We start from the raw sequence: 20,729 nt of genomic DNA on the forward strand, positions 1-20,729 counted from the left end.
GAAGACAGGATATGGTTCTTTCCAAATAACACTAAAGACAATAGGTGATGCGCTTGGCATCAATGCAACAGGTAACTATAGGTGTATATTAAGTTCATGATTGGGTGTATTTAAGGTTGATGCTTGGGTGTTTTTGAACCGATTTTGATACTTTGTTGTTTTCTTTTTTGTAGGAAATCTGTTTCCTGAGAAAGTTGAGTATAAGCAACTTTCTGATGATGACAAAATAATTTATAGAAGATTCCAGGGTAAGACCCTCAAAAGTCTTACCGATGAAATGATGGAAATAGGCGTTGGCAGCGAAGAGGAACACCTGATGTTCAAGAGGATATTCATCCTCTACATACAGATGGCGTTCCTTTTGCCAACGACGATAAACAAAATATCGCCCGTGCACCTCGCCCCAATTTTTAAGATGGACGGCATATCGGAGAGAAACTGGGGGGGGGGCATGTTTTGACCTTCTTGATCAAGGGCATCACAGACTACCAGGAGAAGAAGAAGAAGGCAATTGATGGCTGCCTCTTTGCCCTCATGATAATATACTTTCATCTTTCTGAAAACAAAGGCAAGAAGAGGGCTGAAAGACCACCAAAGCCTTGGATTGCCAACTGGACTAAGGAGCAGTTGGTGGAAAGAATGACTGCAGAAAGAGAAGAAATTTTGGTAAGTAAACATAATATGTTGCTTGTATTTTATTTACCTGAATGCTGCTAGCTAAAATATCTCATGTTTCAGGGGATTGTGAAGATGGCGGAGACAAGAGCAAGAGAAAAAATGAAAAAAAAAGAAAAAATAGAAAAAAAAAACAAGAAATAAAAAAAACAAAAAAAGGAAGGCGAGTCCAACATCGTCTTCGGAGACAGAAACAGCTACTGACAGTGACACTTCTACCTCTGAGTCTGAGACTCAACAAGACTCAGAGGATTCAGCAAGAAAACACCCCATCAAAAAGGGGAAAAAGTAAGTACCATACTTGGGTGTAATTTCTTTTTCGAGTTGGGTGTATTTTGTTGATCACGTTGGGTGTATTTTTAGTATGTTCTAAATAATCATTGTTTGCCTTCCAGAATGGACTCCAGAAAAAGAAAGCAGAGGCAAGAGGAGTCAGATTCTGATTCAGAATCTGAATCTGAACAAAGTGATGAGTAATGTCCTGAAATTATTACTCCTTTCTTTTGGCTTCATTATAAAGATTTCGTGTATTAACTGAAGTGTCTATTATTAACTTATAGGAGCGAAGAATCATCACCTGCAGAGAAGGAGAAGGAGAAGAAAAAAACAAAAACAACACCAAAAAAGTAAGCACTTCTTTGCATAATATTCTGTGATAAAATTAATTTTTTATTTCTGATTGGTACTCTTTTTTTTCCACCCAGAACACAACCAAAAAAGAAAAAAGTTGTCGTGGAGGATTCACCTCCTAAAGAAGACCAATACTTTGACGGGTACAGTACCTCGTAAGCTATATTAACGTCTATCGTCGTAATTATTTTTGTTAACATCTTCTTTTATGAATGTAGTGAGACATATGAAATATCAAGTGACAAACTGGATGAATGGCTAGGGCAAAACGTTGATAAATCTGCTGCAGAGGGGTATGTCTTGCTGGGCTGTCTATTTCATATTTTGTTGTGTTTTGTATGCTAATAATTGTTTCTTGTTTCGCAGGGAGAACCAACCTGACCTGCGATCGACAGAAGGTCGCTATGTGTCGTCTGAAACGTAAGAAGCTTTATTATTTAATAAAATCTTGTTATCATGATTTGGGTGTGTCTTGTGGAACCATTTGGGTGTATTGTGTGGATCAAGTTGGGTGTATGTTGTTTAATAAGTTGGAATATTAACTTTGTTGTGTTGGGTGTATATTGTCCATTCGGTTGGTTGTATCTTGTGCATTCATTTGGGTGTATTTTATACCTGTATCTTATTTTGTCTGAATAACATGAAATCTGTTTTAGAATACCGGCTGTGAACTTGGGAAGTGATGGTCCTTCCTCTCAAGGACACACAGAACAGAGTAGTGTAAACCAGCCGTCACAGAGCATGTAATTTCTCTTTCAAATAACCGTTACTTTTGTTCTTCTATTACCCTTCTACTTCTAATTCTGTATATATTTTTTTTAGAAAAAAAAAGCCCTTTATTATTTTATTCAAGAAAAAAAAGGCAGGAAAAAAAAGCAAAAACTGCAAGTATGTAAGTTCTCAAAAAAACAAAGCCTGTCTTCTTTTTGAATTGTTCGGGTGTATTTCTTGAATTTCTTTGGGTGTATTTTAGGTTGAGTCCGTCTGATTCGAATATGATGGTTGTGAGGGAACAGACACCGTCGGAAGCGCTTGCAATGTGAGTTTTTCAATAATATTTCAACATTATAACCTTATTATTTTCAAAGGCGTTGTTAACCTTTCATTTTTCTTCTTGTTTAGAGTCCCGATTCAGGTTTTTGTGCCGGCATCCCAAACAACCACTGAGACAGATTTTGAACCAACCCCTATGCTACAGATTGAAGGGACTACAGAAACGTAAGAAATAGTATTGAGTGTATATTTGTTTAGAGTTTGGGTGTATATTAGCTAACAGTTTGGGTGTATATTGTTCCTGATTAGTTTCTTTTACGCCGTGATTAATTTTTTGTAACTGTGCAGCACTCCTGAAACCCCCAAACAACTTCAAGAGACCACACCCACGGTTCCCCCAGCTCCAACTAAAATGTAAGTTCATCAGACTAAAATCAATCTTTGCTTATCATCCGTATATTCTTATTCTTATTCTTATTCTTATTCTTATACATGATGACGCAGTCATCCAGACGCAGAAGACGCTGCTGCCCTGTTGATGATGGCACGGACAGCATCCTATGTTCCTAAAACAGATCCAGGGGTGCCATCATTCAGCCTTGGATTGACTGATTCAAGCCAGGAGGGGGCGTCAACGCAGGAGACAGAAAGGGAAAAATCTCCAGAAGCTGCGAATTTGATAGAACAATTGGACAGTTTGGTCCAAAGAATAGCAAGCAGCGCGGCGAAGGAAAAAAACACAAGTCCACAAATTCAGAGGGAGACTGGGGGAGAAAGTTCTGCAAAGTTTGAAACTCCTGGGGGAATGAATCAAATTCCGGATGATATGAAACAAAAGTGCTACATCTGGGAGACGAGACTGAAGGAAGATGCATATGACAATACTAACGAGTATGAGGAAATGTGCACTCTGATTGGCCAAGGAGAATACATTTTGATGAGAATGCACCTTGCCTCCCTACAGGCAAAAAGTGATATAGAATCTCAGGTAATATTAGAATAACATTAATCTTTTTACACCAAAGTCAATTACAATGCTTATTAATGTAAAATTGATTTTGGCATATATTTCTAGATTGTATCTGCCATCTGCCTCATCCTCAACAACAAAAATGAAAAGAGGTTTAAAGAACAAATATACTGTCTCCCCCCCGATATTGTGGTAAGTGTTACTTCTCCGAACTTTGGGTGTATTTTCTGTATTGATTTGGGTGTATTTTTTACGTTCCATTGGGTGTAAGTTTAGTATTTCATTTCTTGTTTCGCAATTCTTGCAGTGCATGGCACTTTCGGATCACCCAAACGGGGAATTCGTATCACCGAAAACGAAAAAGAAATTCAGGGTGGAAGCCTACCCGAGTTTCATTCCCTTCATAGATAGAAAAAAATTAACTTCGCACCCATATGTAAGTTTTCGTTTGCTAAATTTGTTAGTATGCTTATTTACTTATTTGAAAAATAAAATAACACACTGTTCACGTGTGGCAATCCTTCAGATTTTTGCCCCTGTCTGCTACTCGGGGCATTGGTGGTTATGGTTGATAAATGCAAGAAAGCGGAAATGTCAAATACTTGACCCGCTACACAAAAAAGCTCCCACCGATGAGAGAAAGGCCATTAATAAATTCACTGTAAGTTGCCTCTGTCTTCTTTACTTTAATAGATAGGTCTATTTCTTTACTTCTGATGGGTGTATATTGTCCATTCTGTTGGGTGTATCTTGTCCATTCATTCGGGTGTATTACTGATTTGTTTTCGTATTTAAGGGATACGTATTTTCAAGATTGATAACATATGCCGGCGGCGAACCTCTTCAGAAAGGGGAGAGGGAGAAGGAAATTAAATCACCATATGTTAAAATATCTGGCCAAAAAACAAGGTATAAATTTGTGACTCTGAACATTAAACTTTTGTAAATGAGATTTGTAATTTATTTTCTTCGTTTTCAGCTATGACTGCGCTGTGTACGTTATGAAGTGGATGGAGTTAATTGAGCCGGAAAACATCAAAAAGGGGAAGTATCAATGGGATAATTGGCCACAGGTAACTGTCTTTAGAACCATATAACTCTGTATTACTTTACTGAATTAATATTGCTATTTAAACAGAATATACTTTTTAATTGTAGGAGGAGGTGGACCACTATAGAGTGGAGTACGCATCCCGGATACTATTCAGTGAGATGAATACACAGAGAGATCGGGCAATTAGAGAGAGTAGTGCTATAAGGCTGTCGAAGCCATCCTCTATATTATTAAGTCCGTTTTGTCAGATTAATTCTGCTGATATAGAAACTGGGTAATCCAACTGCTTGGTAGTTTGTAAATTGAACAAATGATGTAAATATTTGCCATTTATCAACTTCTATACCATGTATATTTTTTCCCATAGTTAAACTATCTGTGCTGGTAAACTGTCTGTGATGTAATCAAAAGCTGTATTACAGGTGGTAAAATATGAAGGAAAAATGCAAGGCATATATAAACTGTTACACCCAACGCAAGTCTAATAATACACCCAAGATTGCATAAAATATACACCCAAACTGTCTGTGCTGTATTCAAAATGTATGAATTACATGTACTAAAATATGAAGAAAAACATCAAATCAAATATAAACCCATAACCTGAGAATTTTTACAGCTTTTGATCTATATGTATCTATATATGTGTCTATATGTAAATTGTGAATTAACGAAAATACACCCAAAATAACGGTGCTTTTACACCCATATTCTGTAAAACTATACACCCAACGAGTTATCCCCTGCTACTGGTACCCTGAACTGATAACTCATAACGTGTCCTTGATATTGGCTGCAATTTGAATGAGCCGCTGATGCAGCATCAAAAAGGTTTATCTGAAATATAACACACACACATTACCTAAACTATTAACAAGAAAAATAAACTCAATTGCCACAAATTTAAAGAACAGTACTTTTACCTCGCTTAAAACTTTCGTCTTCTTCTTCTTTGTGGCATTTGCGATCTGTTTCTCCAGCTTTGAACCTAGCCTGTTTTTTGGACGTCCTCTTGTTCGAATCCTTGGCGGGCTTTGAAGCTCGTTAACGGATTCCAAGTTGGCGTCTTCGTGCGATAAAGAAGATGTCCCCTTCCTTTTGGCTTTTAATGATTCCATCTCGGCCATGACGTTATCGTACGCACGGTGCAGAATTGCAGTCAGCTCCTCCGATTCGGAGGCAAATTCGCAGATATTTTGCGAACGAAAAACCAATTGGTCGAACCTCTTGCTTCTTGGCTCCATTAGTGGCTCGTCGTGGCTGCTCTTGATGTGTGTGTGTCGCCTCTTTACCTTCTTGCTCCATCGTTCCAGTATGTATCTCGGTGACACTTGGCTTACTTGTTCGAAGCTTAACACGCTTAGTGCGTGACGGCACAGTATCCCTCTCGACTCGAATAATAAGCATTGACATTTTACCTCGGCTGCCACTGAGTCATAAGTAACCACGAACTTGTTGAATATTGAGCTGGAAACTTGTTCTCCGACGTCGTATACTGAATAGCCTAGAGCGGAATTCTTTAATCTGGTGATGCAATTCGCCTTTCCTCTGAATTGCGCTTGGACTTCTCTAAACTTTGCGTGAGTGTACGCATCTTGAAACTGAGCTTCAATGCAGGATTTGGTTGCACACGGTATGAGCGTATGAAAATCTGCAGCATCTGATTCTCTCTCTGCTTGCTCCCTGCTTCCGAGGCAATTATCGTATTGTTTGACGAACTGAATAAGCGAGCTGTTCCGGGTGATATACTTGTTAAAAAATGAATGCATGCTCTCGCTCCTTTATGTGCTTCTCATCCCTGCCCAGAAGTGCTGATCCAGATAGATAGGAACCCATATGTGACGATCTTCGTACAGATCTGCATAATACACCCAAACACAGGCTGTAAATACACCCAAGGGGACATACAATTTACACCTCTGCTGCATATTTTAAAAAGACATTACCTGAAAGCCACTTGTTGTCCGCAAGACCAAAATTCAGCAGAAAATCGTTCCAATTCCTATCGAATGAGTCTTTGCTGTGAGAGTTCCAAACAACTTGGCTCATTTCTTGTTCGATATCGGCATGTCCCTTGTACCCGTTTAATTTGCTTGGAATCTTCTTCATGATGTGCCAAATACACCAGCGGTGAACTGTTGTTGGCATACAGGCCTCTAAAGCCCTTTTCATGGATGCGCACTGATCGGTGAGAAACCCTTTCAGAGCGTTTCCTCCCATGCAACGAAGCCAGCTTTGAAATAACCATTTGAATGATTCAATTTCTTCGTTCTTCATCAAAGAGCATCCGAGAAGTGTTGATTGACCGTGGTGATTCACCCCGACAAAAGAACCACAGACCAAATTATACCTGAAACAAATTACCATGGTCCAGAATGCAAAATCATTAGTTACACCTTAACAAATGCTTCGCATACACCCAATGAAACAGCCAATATACACCTCTGATGCGGATTCGTAAAAATAAATTAATTTAGCATCATAAACAGGGGCAATTTGTTACCTGTTTGTGTTGTAGGTGGTGTCGAATGAAATGACGTCTCCAAAATACTCAAAGGCGGCTCTACTTCTTGCATCGGCCCAAAAAGCCAGCTTAATCGATTGATCCTCTTCGAGTTGGAGCTCAAAAAAGAAATTCGGATTCTTCTCTTTCATTCTTAACAAATATTTCCCGAATTCCTTTGCATCTTCTTGTTCGGAAACATTCCGCACTTCCCTGGTAATGTAATTCCTCACGTCCTTTTCGATAAAATTTAGCTCGCGGTGACCCCAGCAGCCGCAACAAATGATTGGTAGGTTTTGCTAGGTCTGATACCGGCTTCCTCGTTATTCTCTATCGTACGACGAATGGACATGCTTAGTTCCCTGTGTTGTTTGAGCATCTCTGCTTTACTTGGACAGCAGGGGTGTGAATGATCCAGCACAACCTTTGAAATGATCCAAGCACCGACATCCTTCAATGTGTGTATATAAATTCTTGCAGGACAGTTTAAACCGGCTGTTGGATTCGTCTTCTCGGTCGGAGATAATTTAGATTTCCATTTTCCCTCTCTGCTACATGTAATCAGTTGGTTCTTAATCTCGTTTCCCTTCCTATTTGTGCACCGAACTCTTGTAGAAAAACCTGCAGCCTTGGCGTAGTTCCTGTAAAATTTTCCAGCATCTTCAAGGGTGGTAAAGGTCATTCCGACCTTTGGAACAAGCTCGTCATCAACAACTGAGAGAGGCTGCAAAATACACCGTGTCAGAACTGTGAATACACCCATAGATATGATTCAAATACACCCAATCATGTCTAATACGATACAACTCAACTACAGAATGACTTTTAAAGCCATAAACTGTAAATACACAGCCTGCAGATATACACCATCTCAAAAACTAAAAACACAGCTAATCATGTCTGATACACCTGAACAACAATAAGTCAATAAAAATAACAAAAAACCAGTAAAGTGTAGATACACCCACACTTCTAGCTAAAATACACCCAAACAAGAATTGATCTACACCCGAGCGTCTGCTACAAATTTCAGGTAATTAATCACAACTAATACATTGAATCGACAGATTCAGGTAAACGTGTTACTTTCACAGTCAATGTTCAGCAATTTTTCAACTACACAATGCTATACAAATTACTGAAAGAAAATTCATACTAATCCTATGTAAATCAAACCTCAGGGACTTCGTTAGATTCTGACTCATAATCCACTTCGCCTGCATTCAGCTGACAATCTGAGGTTGAATGATCCATTATCTTCAAAACGAGATCAAACTTTGATTTCAGAAAACAACAAATCAAAAATAGAAAATGAAGCTCGAGTTGCAGAGAGAGAAAAAGGTAACCTAAACGAAGAAGATGCTAGTGAGAAAAGAAGAGGAAAAGAACGATGGAGAAGAAGGAGGGAAGACGCGCGAGAAGAAGAACAACGAAATCTCAAAATAACGAAAACGAAAAGGAAAAGAAATATTTTAAATCTGGTAGTTAGATATACGCGCGATGTTATATAGTGCGTGTAATCAACGTACCTGAAGCAGCGCATATTTTAATTTTATTGTTTAATGAACTTGTAAAGCATACAAGCCATTAGGACTTGTATGCAGAGCTTTTCCGATATCCAATATTCAATCTTACGTACTTACGAATCAGGAGATTAAATAATATCTATCTAATAGCATGATAGATTGGATATTATCCACAAAATTCAAATCAAATATAATAAATTGTATCTGTGAGTTGGACACTTGGACGTATCAGATTTCTTTTGTACCTTTAATGGCATATTTTTTTTGAAAGAGAAAACTGATTAACACACTGGATGAAGCATACAACCGATAAGAACAAATAAAGGACAATATTATGAGACCATAAGCAATTCTTATGTCATTTTTTGCATAGCGATTACTAATATGAGTTAATTACCATACCATTTTTTAATACAATAAAATAATCTAATATATAATTTATTATATTTGTTGTCTTATTCTAAAATATTATATTATTTTTGAGTAATCAAATATTCTATATAAAAAAAATCCAACGAACTACTTCTTACACTGCTACACGTATCTTTTTTCAGTGTCATATTAAGTTTTATTGAAAGAGAATGTTAAAGGGAATAATGACTATTTTAAACAATATGAATAATTATCAATCAAATAAAAATTTATATTTTTAAATTAATTATTTAAATTTTAATATTAAAATAATCATCTATACACTAATAAAATGAACATCTAATATATCTATTATTTATATTATTTAATATTTTCATTGTCTACCTATACTTTTCCATTATTGAAACATCTTAACTAGTGTTGATTCAAATACAACATAAATGCACAGGAGAAAAATATTAATCACTTAACATTTCTCGATAAATTAAACAACTCATCATGAAAAAACATACATCCGAAAACTAATCAATAGCTATATTTTGTTTAATTAGCTTCTTCAAAAAATAATCGAACTAAAATTTTAATTGTTTTATAAATTTAAATAAATCTATCAAAATTAATTTTTATTAATTTTCTTTTGCCAGAAAAAGAAACAAACTCACCCTAAACATTACAAAATCTTGATCACCCCCTCCAAGTAAGAGTCGATGAGTTTGGCCTTCAAAAATGAAAATGCTGCCTGACACATTGGCCTTTTGGCATTCTTTAGTCACATGATGTTTTATTATGGTGTTCATTGTCACACCTTTAAACTTACACCAAGTGGTGGGGCGATACAATTTTCCACTCAAAAAATCTTCAGATACGAAAAAGTGCAATGAAAGAGACTTTGCGGTATAGAACACATGTGTTTTGTCACCCAGATTTAATTTTTGGAAAAATTTTCCATGTGTTTCTATGGTCCATTATTTTTCTTTTTGGTCAAACCCCTTTTCTAGCTCCTCTCCTTTATGAAGTTAGTAGTGATAATCAAACGGATGACTTTAATATAATATTTTCTAATTTCCATGTGTTCTACTTTGTTTTGATTGTATCAATGGATGAGTGTGTTCTACAAGTGAAATTATTATAAATTCATGATGAAATATATTTGTTAGAGATATATTCATTTATGTATCTTTTCTTGTCAGTTTAAATTTTTAGAAGAAGTAATTTTATGGTATGATATTAGAATTTTTATAAACAAAAGGTATATAATTCAATTATTTTTAATTTTTAAAAAAATAATTAACATAAGACAAATTAAAAAAAAAAATATTGTAGTTTTTCGTAAGAACCAACTTACTAATTGTACTCCAACAAGAAGAATTTTTCTCATATACTATTTCGGTATGAATTGAATATATATATACTTTCATGTTGCCAACTTGCTCAGAGGCTAAAACACAAATGCCAAATTGCATTGTATGAGCTGTGAGTGTATATTAGTACTTAAAATCTTGTAATAATAAAGAAAAAAGATATGTTTTTCACATACAAAATTTCCAGTAAACGAAAATATTCCATGCATGCATAGGATATTATTATATCAGGCCATGGTGGGTATAAATTAAAATAATTATGTGAAATTATAATGTGAAGTTATCAGGAAAAATAATTATGTAAGTGTATTCTTAATTTGAAAAAATGAATATTATTCCTCTTTATTCTTTAACGTGTTTTCTTAAATTATGTAAAATACGAAAGGCAAATAAATAACAAAAATATTATTTATACACTATTAAAATTAACTACTAAAATTAATTATTAATATATTTATATATAAATATATGTATAATGTAATTTATTTTTAATGTGTATTTATATTTTAACATGTATTTAATACTAATAATTAAATTTGATGATAAATTTTAGTGTACACATAATATAATGAAATAAATAATAACTTAACTCCATAAAAACAACTGGTAAGTTATGCTAGACATAAAAGCTTAATTACTTTTATTTCGTCTTCTAAAATTGTTATTATTTGTTCTGGTTCTAAATTAGTTTTTTTTCTCTCATGTCCAGAACATTTTTAAAACATATATGTTTGAATCTAAAATAATATTTTTAATCTTATTGAATTCAAATTACTAATTTTTAGGAATTAAAATTTTTTAATATCTTTGTAGGAATTAAAGTAAAATAAGCAATTTCTAAATCGACTAAGACAAATATTTTTTTACACAAGTTAAAAAAGAAATTCACAACATAAAAATATAAAATATATTTAACCAAAAAAAAAAAGAAGAAAAATCTCACAAAAGATAAGACAGATGAGATTCTATAGTAAGACAAAAATGTTAAAGAATTGTGAAGAATATGCTAATAATCAATTATAAAGTAATATTTTCCAACAAAAGTATAATAAGTCATACTTCAAATAAAAGTATAATAAGATAAGGGTAAAAAACGTAAATAAGTTAAGGAAGCTGAGAAATACGCAAATCCGCTAAATTAAAAATTGCTTTACGAATGAGCCAAAGCACATTACTATATAATTCGAATTAGGTTGGTTCGAACTATAAAAATACATAATTCGAACCAAGGTAGCTCAAATATTGATGGAACAAGTGATGCATGTAATTCGAACCTAGTTGGTTCGAATTAGGATTGAGAGGAATTCGAACTAGGTGAGTTCGAATTACACGTTTGGACGCTTCAGCAAGTAATTCGAACCTAGTTGGTTCGAATTAGTCAAAGTTTGCCTCGAATAGTAATTTGAATTATGCTGTTAAAAAATTAATAATTTATTAAAAAAATTTATTAAAAAAATTAATAATTTAAAAATTAAAAAATATATATTTTATTTCATACGTTAAAAAAAAGCTAACAAAATATTTAATTACGAGACTTTTTTAAAATATTAATAAGCTATCAATTCGAATTCCATACAATACTTTTCTGTCCATTTTTAATAGCTCAGGAATATTTTTTAATAAATTTTTTTAAATTATACTACAAATAATATTTTATCCTATGCAAAACAATTTTAAAAAATGGCTTAAAAAATGTTAGGAGTACTATAAAAATTTGTAATGTTCTAATAACTTAGGTAAATACATGAATGTACTCAAATTTTAAATAAAATATTCCACATAGTCAATAATAATTTAGAAATCAAAGAAAATATTTTATTCCATACAAAATAATTAAAAAATATATTTTATTCTATACAAAATAATTTTAAAAAATGGCTTAAAAGATGTTATGAGTACTATAAAAGTTTGTAATATTCTAGTGATTTAGGTAAATACATGATAAAAATATTTTTTCTTTAATTTCTAAATTATTAGTGACTATGTAGAGTATTTCTTTAATGTCCTAAGTCATTAGGACATTACATGTTTTTATAGTACTTCTAAAATTTTTTAAGCCATTTTTTAAATTATTTTGCATAGAATAAAATATTTTTTATGGTATAATTTAAATAAATTTATTAAAAAATATTCATTAGCTATCAAGAATGGACAGAAGAGTATTGTATAGAATTCGAATTGCTCACCATATAATTTGAATCAGAGTGATTCGAACTTTCACATGCGTAATTCGAATCATATAATATCTTACCATATAATTTATTTAAATTATACCACAAAAAAATATTTTATTCTATACAAAATAATTTAAAAAATGGCTTAAAAAATGTTAGAAGTACTATAAAATTTGTAATGTCCTAATGACTTATGACATTAAAGAAATACTCCACATAGTCACTAATAATAATTTAGAAATTAAAGAAAAAATATTTTTATCATGTATTTACCTAAATCAATAGAATATTACAAACTTTTATAATACTCATAACATCTTTTAAGCTATTTTTTAAAATTATTTTGTATAGAATAAAATATATTTTTAATTATTTTGTATGGAATAAAATATATATTTTTTAATTTTTAAATTATTAATTTTTTAATAAATTTTTTAATAAAATTTTTTTAATAAATTATTAATTTTTTAACAACATAATTCGAATTACTATTCGAAGCAAACTTTGACTAATTCGAACCAACTAGGTTCGAATTACTTGCTGAAGCGTACAAACGTGTAATTCGAACTCACCTAGTTCGAATTACTCTCAATCCTAGTTCGAACCAACTAGGTTCTAATTACATGCATCACTTGTTCCATCAATATTCGAGTTACCTTGGTTCGAATTATGTGTTTTTGTAGTTCGAACCAACCTAATTCGAATTATATAATAATGTACTTTAGCTCATTCGTGAAGCAATTTCCAGTTTAATGAATTTGCGTAGTTTCTCAACTCCCTTTACTTATTTACGTTTTTTACCCATAAGTTAATGATATAGATTGTATCTTGAAATGTCACTTTATTAATCAACAACAATAATATAATTTTACATTATTTAAAAGTTTATTTTTATTTAGACACTATTCTATCATATATCATTTGTTATGATACCACTCTTTTTAAAAAATTTAAGTTAATAATAAGAGATATATAAATGATTATATTTCTAACCAATCATTATTATACGTTCCATTTAATGAGGATGATGACGTTGTTTATGTATTTCAACGGCGAAAAATGACAGTCAAATAAATTATTAAGAATAAACTACTAAAAATATATTTAAAATTTATTATCAACAAAAATATATTTAAATAACTAATAATATATTTATATATAAATATATTAATAAATAATTTTAATGTGTAAATAACAAATGTATAAGTGATTTGTCAAATGTTATTTTTTTAAATAACAAATAATTTTTGTATTTAGCAAATCATTTATATATTTAATTCAAAATTTTATAAAAATATTTAGATAACTGTTTAAAATATACACAAAAAAGAGATAAAAATTTGATTTTAATATTTTTATTTTATTTTTTAAAAATATTATTAATTGTTAACAAAAAAAGTTACAAAAAAATATATATTTGACAAAAAATTATTAAATTTTAAGAATAAAAATATCTCATTTTTCTAATTACACATGCAAAAAACTTTATCAAATTCAACTTTTAAATAAAGTATTTTTTGAAAATACATATTTAATGTTAGTATTTTTGTTGTGTTTTTAAATTATTTTAGAATATTTTTGTCAATAACAAAATTTAAATGTATTTTTGTTAAGACAAAATTATTCGAATGCATTTTTTATATACCAAAAATAATATCCATTATTAGAGATATGATATAATTATTATGTTATTTCATTCTATCAATTTAAATTTTTAAGAGGGATAATTTTATAATATAATATTAAAATTCTATATTTAAAAAGTTTAAAATTTAATTCTTAATAAATTTTAAAAAATATATAAAATAAATAAAAAATATAATTATTATTTAATAAAAAATATTTAAAATATAATTATTTATATTATTTTTTTATCAGTTTAAATTTAAAAAAAATAATATCATAACAGAAACTATAACAAAATTTAAGTATTACAAAAACATTAAAGAGCTTCAATTTTTTTTTTCAGAATAATAAATGACCATTTGTACCCATGAAAAATAAAAATGTTGACATTTGTACCCATAGTAGCTTGAAACTAAACTTGTACTCATGCTAGATGCCTTCTGTGCGGCAAAAATACCCTGCCTTAGATCTGCACTTAGTTCGTGGTAATTCGATCCTACGTGGCACTCCAACCCTCTAAAGCCCTATCTACGTGGATTTGAACGTTGTTGATCACTAAGGGTTTGGAAAAAAGAACGACACTTCGCGAGAGAATTCACTGTGCCCTAGCAGAGGTTCATCGTCATCGTTGCTCCATTCCCAAGTCAGAGAAGACGATCGGAGCACTCCCAATCGATCACCAGGAAGACGTAATAAAGAATCATCCATAGATTAGCGAGCAGAGCCTTATACCAGGCCTTTCCTCTTCGACAGCGAAGAGGTCACTCCCTTTGAAGAACAGAGGTATATCGTTGCCACTAATGATTAATTTCATATGTCGTTGTCACTAGTTAGAGCTTGTTACCTAATCAAAGCTTGTGATTAATTTTATTTCTTTGAAAATTGATAGAATAGTTGATTGAGGGTTTGTGTTAGTTGCCGTTACAGACAATATTTTTTTTATTGTTTTGTTTAATTTTACATCTAGGGATGGCCACCATCCACATAACTCTGTCCATTTATCATAGAGGATGGTTTGAGAGAGGGCCATGTAGGAAGGTTACTTACATTGGTGGAGAAGTAACAGAGATAGAGAGGGTTAACGTTGATACCCTCAATGGTTTTTTCATATCTGATTTGCTGAAGGACATTGGATATACGTCTATTGCTGAGTTTTACTGGCTACAACTTGGGAAGGAGCTTGATAATGGGTTGAGGTTGCTAAGGGTTGATATGGACATAGTTAAAATGTATGAGGTAGTCATGAAGAATGGTAACAAAATTAATGTCTATACAAAGCATCCGGTGGATCATCCTGTGCTAGTTAAGGAGAAGGAAATGACTCCATCAAAGATGAGAAGAAAGAGCTGTGCTAAAAGGGTACCAACTCCAAAGAAGAGTCCAAGAAGAAGATTGCTAGTAGTAGAAGATGATAACGATGTTGAGATAGCAGGTAATGTCCAACTTATGAAGCAGGCCCAAAAAAGGGGTGAGGCCCAGCCCAGGGAAGAGGCCAAGTAAGAAAACAACCCAGCTGATATTGATGCCCAAAATGAGGACAGTTTCACAGTGTCGCAACAGATACCTAATCCAGCACCTTCAGCATCCCATGAAGCAAGACAGATTTTCCAACCTCCTCTAACACCTGTCCTACCGGATGAACCACCATCAACTCAGTCCCAACTTTCCTAGCCACCTGTTGAGCATGACCAACAACCATCCTATACTGATGGAACAGACCCAGTCCCTCCCTCTGAAGCTTCCCAGCCACCTATTGAGCATGACCAGCAACCATCCCACACTTATGGTTCATACCAAGTCCCTCCCTCTGAAGTTAATGTCTCTGAACCTCTTGCACCTGAACAGCTCACCCAATACATCCCACAGCCTTATAGAAATCTACTTTCACAATCAATTCCTGAGTCAGTCCAACCTCTAACTCCAATAGGACTCCCCAAAATAATGAAACCAATCCCCAAAATAAGTTAGTTCATTACATTATTCAATTCATTAATTTCACTTGTTTAGTTACTCACACATTTGATTTGGTTGATCTTTGAAATCCAGCAACCACAACCAATGCCACCACCAGCAAACACACAACAACAACCTCCAACAAACAGTGAAACAACAAAAAAAACAGCCTAAAAGGAGAAGTGTCAAACGATCTCCCCCGACGGCACATATACAACAAGCATCTACACCATCTGCCAACCATCCATCTACAACCCCTTCCACACACAACTCTCAAATAACACCTCATCTATGGCAAGGTACTAGTGCAGGGACAACCACACGGTTCATGCAGTTCATGCCAACACCTGGTGTGGCTGCAAGTGCTAGAGGCTGAGACACAGCTGTTAGAGGCGGAGGTGAAGGTAGAGGTTGAGGCAGGATAGGTGCATCAGGCGGAGCAAAAAATGGTGTCTCAAGTGGGAGCAGTAACTCAACCCCAATTTCATATACTGTAATTTGATGTGTGGGTGGACGTCTACAAAAGAGAAATTTCATCCTATAAGAATGTAATATTTTCCTATTTTGATGTAATCAACAGTGCTCGTAAACTACTTATGGTTGCTTTTTGGTTGGTTTAGTATACTAAAGAATACATACAACACTCTTGTATTTTGTTATGCATTTTCATGGTCTGTCCAGTTGTAGAGTTAGTTATGCTGGTTTTGAGGTTATGCTTTGAGTTGCCAATACTTGTCTTCTTTGGCTTATATGACAATCAACGGAACTTGCAGCATCTATGTATAAGTGTTCTTAACTAATTTATGGTTAATTTTATCATTATTCTAACAGAACCTTCTTCTGATTTTATAAGACACTCATATATTGAAAATCACAACCATCAGGTTTCTATGTCACAGATTCAGCTTAATTATGGATCTTTAAGTAGAAAACAGATATTCATGTGCATTTCGATATATGAGTGTCTAGAGATAAACTTTATCAAAATGAACTTAGATGGTAGTAACAGGTTCAAAGTGTCTATGTTATTGTATTGAAAATTGTTCCGAAAGTTACCTGAAACTGTAGGTCGATCTCGGACGAGATCTCTCGTATTGGTCGGAGTTGTTGTGTCTGACTTGATGATGGTGATCGGAACCGTCGTGTCTGACTTGTTGGCTTAGTGGTAGTGCTGATCCTTCGTCACCAGAGGGTGGTGGTACCTGCAAGGGACTCCGATGCTTAAGTTAGTAAGGGTATTAAGCAGATTTTTAGTAGAATCAGAGTATGAGTTATACCTGGGTGCTCCAGTATATTTATAATGTTGTAGAGTGATCTTTTTGGGAGATAAGATAGTTATCTTATCTTATCTTTGAGTGGAGTTATCTTATCTTTAAGGGAACTGCCCTTATCTTTCTAAGCTTGGGCTGCCTTTGGACTTGGGTCGTGTTCCTCTGTTTGGGCCCTTTTTGGGCTTCTCCTGGTGATTTGACCAAACTCTTTAAGAAGAGGTCGGGTAATCCCGACCTGAAGAGATCGGTCGACTTGTCGTCAATCAGCCTAGGTCATACAGCTCGACCCAGGGTATGAACAGTACCCCTGCTTGAGTGCGGTCTTTCATTTTAAGGTCGAGTCCTTTAGACTTCGATCCTTTTCGGAGAAGCCAAACTCGAGCATTGTTGATCCCGTTTTGTAGAGCTTCCATTTGAATGCGGAGTATTTTTCTCACTCCTTTAACTGCATCGTGCATTTGCGTTTTTCCTAGGGAACGTGCCAGGGCCTTTAAGGACTCATTAATTCCCTTTTGCCGTTTCCTTCTTCCCTCTTTCTCATTTCATTTTTGAATTTTCACAAAGTGCCGTCCCTTTAGTTCTTTCTTTCATTCTCTGTGTTCCTTCTCTTGCTCCCAAGTTTTCATGTCTTCGTGCTCTCCTTGCTTTCGGAGGTGATTGTCAGCACGGTCTCGTCAAATCTTCACTACTTTCTTTACAGGTTGGTCCTTTTCTTCATTTTTTCTTTTTCTGCGCTATTTTTTCATGCTTGGATTTGAAAAAGTTTTTATCTTTGTTTGATTTCTTGTTGGGAAGTTTGAGTCTTTCTCTGGTTTTGTTGCATCTGGTCATTGCTGTGATGTGTGCTGAGAGCTTCTTCGATTTGTATGAACCTTTTCGTGTTTCCTGGTTACTGATGCTTCTAGGATTTTGAATGTTGTTTATTGTTTCTGATTGTGTCCTTCATTTTGAAGCTTTGAATTGTTTGATTCTGAAAAAGGTTGCGTCTTTGATGATTTTCATTTGGCATGTTTGATGTTTCTTTGCTGATAGATTGTAAAAGGGTGGCGATTTTTGATGACTTTTTGATCCGTGACTTTTTTTTCGGAGTGTCGCTTGTTGAAAGAGGGTTGTTTTCTTGTTGAGAGATGTTGAGGCGTAGACCTGTAGATTTCCTGAGTCCTTATTCTGTTACTGCCTCCAATGGATGCCCCTGGACCTTGGTGTGAGTCCTGGGGTCTCCTTTCGCTGTTGTATGCTATAGTCTGAGTTGTATCTTGATTTGCCCGAGCTGTTTTGGTTAGTAACCTATTTTTCTTTTTATTTCTGTAGGACTAGTTGACCCATGTCTTCTAACAAAAATATTATCGAGACATCCTCCAAAGTCCCTGAGGGCATGTCTGACTGGCTGGACTCCCTCGTCCTGATGTGCGTTTCAGTGGTTAACTCTGAATACTGCGTGGAGCTTAGAAAACATCACCAGATCTGTAGTAGTAGGGATCAGGAGAAGAATTACGAGTTGGTAGCGCCTGACCCTGACGAGAGGGTTTGCTTTCCTTCTCTGACCCAGGGGGAACGTCCCTTCTTTTTTGCTTATGACTACTTTTTTAGCCAAATGAACATTACCCTTCCTTTTACCTCTTTCGAGACCGATTTGTTGTGGTCATGTAATGTAGCTCCATCCCAGCTCCATCCGAACTCCTGGGGCTTTATTAAGATCTTTCAGTTGCTGTGCCAAGAATTGGATGTCAAGGCTTCTCAAACTCTCTTTCTTTACCTCTTTGTTTTGACTAAACCTGGGACTTCCAAAAAGAAAACTTCTTGGATTTCTTTCCGGTCTGCCCAAGGACATAAAGTGTTTTCAATGTATGACGAGTCCTTTAGGGACTTTAAGAACTACTTTTTTAAGGTCCGAGCTGTTGAGGGAGCTCGACCATTTTTCTTAGAGCCGAACAATGAACCTGCCTTTCCCTTATGTTGGCAAAAGAATGTTGTGGTGTCTAGATTCGTGGGAGATGCTTGATGAGGTCGAGCAAGCTTTTGTGAATGTGTTGGAGGTGATTTGGGGTTAACCCCCCATCTCGACACAAAGAAATTCTTAGGGGACCCTTCCCTTGTCCGAGCTGAGCTGGGTAGCAGCCGACTTCTTTTTTCTTTGCTTTGTTTACTTGCTTTTGATTCTTTTCTTCCAGTTTTGTAACTTGGTTTTGCTGTGTTTTTCAGAGATGGTTAAGAATAATGATTTCATGAAGGCCTTTAAGAAGGCGAGGAAAGCTACAGCTGCCCAGAATATCTCAGCTAAGGCTGCTGGGGAAGGATCTTCTCAGGTCCCTCCTAAAAAGCCGACCTTGAGCACTTCTGGGCTGAGGAGGGTGATTCCTACTCCCCAGGTCCATTTGGTTGATCCTCCCCAAACTTCTGCTGCTACTTCTTCTCCCACTGCCGGCCCTCCTCCAAAAAGACAGAGGACTTTGAGCCTTTTAATTTGGACTCCCCTGATTTTGATGTTGTGGGGTTTGTTGATCATCAAATTGCTCTTTATGGTGTTGTTCCTACTGATGATGTATCAATTCTTCGTCATCTGGACTTCATTACCCGAAGTAGTATTAAGATGGCACACATGGGAGCAGCCTTATTCTGGACTGCCCAAGATTTTCCTGTTCATGCGACAAAGGCTTTTATAGAGGAGACCAAGTCAGAATTCGACAGGATCAACGGGTTGAAGAAGGAACTTGAAGTGAAGGTGGCAAAGCTGGAAAAAGAGTTGGAAGGCGAGAAGACTCGGGCTACTGCTGCGATGGCTTCTGCAAATCTGGCTAAGGAGATGGCGCAGCAGCATAAGGATAGCTATGTCCAGACTTATGGTGAGATGATAGAGCTCAAGGAGAGGTTGGAATCTGCTCAAGCTGACTATGCCGAGCTCCAGAGCCATCTCGTGGGTAGTGTGACTTCTGCCTATGAGAATTTGAAGGATCAGGTCCAAGTTCTTGCTCTCGAGCTCGACCTGTCTCTCTTCAGTTTGGACAATATTGTGAAAAATGGGAAGACCGTCCCTGCCCCGGATGAAGATGATGATGATGTAAATCCACCTCCTGTGCCATCCACCAATGCTTCTGTTGCCCCGACTTCCCCAGATCCTGCATCTGAGGTCGGCCATCCCGAGTCTGATCCTGATGTTCAGATTCTGACTTGGCCGGATGGAACAGTTGATGCTGTCCCTCTTATGACTCGTCCTCCTTCACCCCGAGATGCCGCCATTGGGGAGTCTTTGAATCCTTTGTAGTTTTCTGTTTTGCTTTGGTATCTCATGGCCCGACTTTGTAGGTCTTTGAAATTCTGGATTTTTGTAATTAGTCGTTCTTTTGACTTTGACATTTTAGTTGCTTTTGTTAGCAACTTTCTTTAGAAAAATAAATGCTTTTGAACTCTTGAGGTCGACTCTCGGGTGACCTTCTGAGTCTTTATTATAGTAGCTTGGTTTCTTCTTGATGTATTTGTTTGTGATCTTTTGGAACTTTCAGGAATCTTAAGAGTGTTGGTGCTTTTGCTGTCCGACCTCTTTTTTGATTGCCTTTGTGTTTGTTTATTTCCTGCTTTGATCGAAGTGACCTTTTGAGGCTAGCCTTGTTCGATTTTTTAGTA

At 35.0% G+C, this 20,729-nt stretch overlaps 1 long non-coding RNA gene across 1 annotated transcript; it reads left to right on the top strand.

Moving 5' to 3' along the window:
* The first annotated feature begins 1,533 nt into the window (after positions 1-1,533).
* On the top strand, positions 1,534-2,338 carry LOC140181677 (uncharacterized). Its single transcript, XR_011876720.1, has 4 exons — positions 1,534-1,598; positions 1,672-1,725; positions 1,962-2,048; positions 2,128-2,338. It is a non-coding gene; the product is annotated as an uncharacterized lncRNA (long non-coding RNA).
* Positions 2,339-20,729: the final 18,391 nt, after the last annotated feature.

The sequence above is a fragment of the Arachis hypogaea genome, chromosome 18 (assembly GCF_003086295.3).
Source record: "Arachis hypogaea cultivar Tifrunner chromosome 18, arahy.Tifrunner.gnm2.J5K5, whole genome shotgun sequence".
Classification (NCBI taxonomy): Eukaryota; Viridiplantae; Streptophyta; class Magnoliopsida; order Fabales; family Fabaceae; genus Arachis; species Arachis hypogaea.